Raw genomic sequence first — 732 nt, 5'->3', positions numbered from 1 at the left:
GTCACTTTACCTTATCTCACTTTGCTTAACAACATGAGTATGAATACCATAGAATTTCGTACTCAAAAAAAATCAAAGTAGAATGAAACTCATAGGAAACGAAAGATAATACATATAACAGACATTAAGGGAAAACTAATTTTCGAACGATCTTAGGTGGGTACAACAAAACCGAACAGCGTGACTGAATTTTTATTTAGTTTTTTTTTCGAAATGTATTCGAATTAAAAATTAAAAAAAGTAATCCGTTCCTTATCTGAACGAAAGGCCCCGGCGAGATTCGAACTCACGATCTCCTGTTTACTAGACAGGCGCTTTAACCAACTAAGCCACGGCGCCATATGCTCCGAACATTGTCAAAGATTATTCTTATAGCTGTCGCTGTATTCGGTGATAACAGCTACTTTTAGCATTCCGCTGTTAATCTGAAACCAATAACACTGAGACTAACAGTAAGGTGTGTGAGCACAAACTAAAAATGAGTACAGTTGCAGCCTAAAAGTATGCAGTATATTTGAGAACAGTTTAGAACTCGTATTTACCCTGAAGTACTGGCAGAGAACGTAAAGTATAGAGAAGGTGCAGGTTCGACTGCGAACATTTGATAGATTCGTGAAAGGGAATTCGCCGCATTTGTTAACATTGTAGGTCGGAATTCGCTTCACAATTTTAACATTGTTTACAATTCTCTCATATATTCTAACCGAGAATATGAAGAGACAGAAATATATG

At 36.5% G+C, this 732-nt stretch overlaps 1 non-coding gene across 1 annotated transcript; it reads right to left on the bottom strand.

Annotated features, from left to right (window-relative positions):
- Positions 1–265: 265 nt before the first annotated feature.
- Trnat-agu lies at positions 266–339 on the bottom strand. Its single transcript has one exon. It is a non-coding gene; the product is annotated as a tRNA-Thr (tRNA).
- Between the last annotated feature and the right edge of the window lie 393 nt (positions 340–732).

Source organism: Bactrocera tryoni, chromosome 3 (assembly GCF_016617805.1).
Source record: "Bactrocera tryoni isolate S06 chromosome 3, CSIRO_BtryS06_freeze2, whole genome shotgun sequence".
Lineage (NCBI taxonomy): Eukaryota > Metazoa > Arthropoda > Insecta > Diptera > Tephritidae > Bactrocera > Bactrocera tryoni.
The sequence above is the reverse complement of the archived record's forward strand: the minus strand, read 5'-3'. Positions and strand labels throughout refer to the sequence as shown.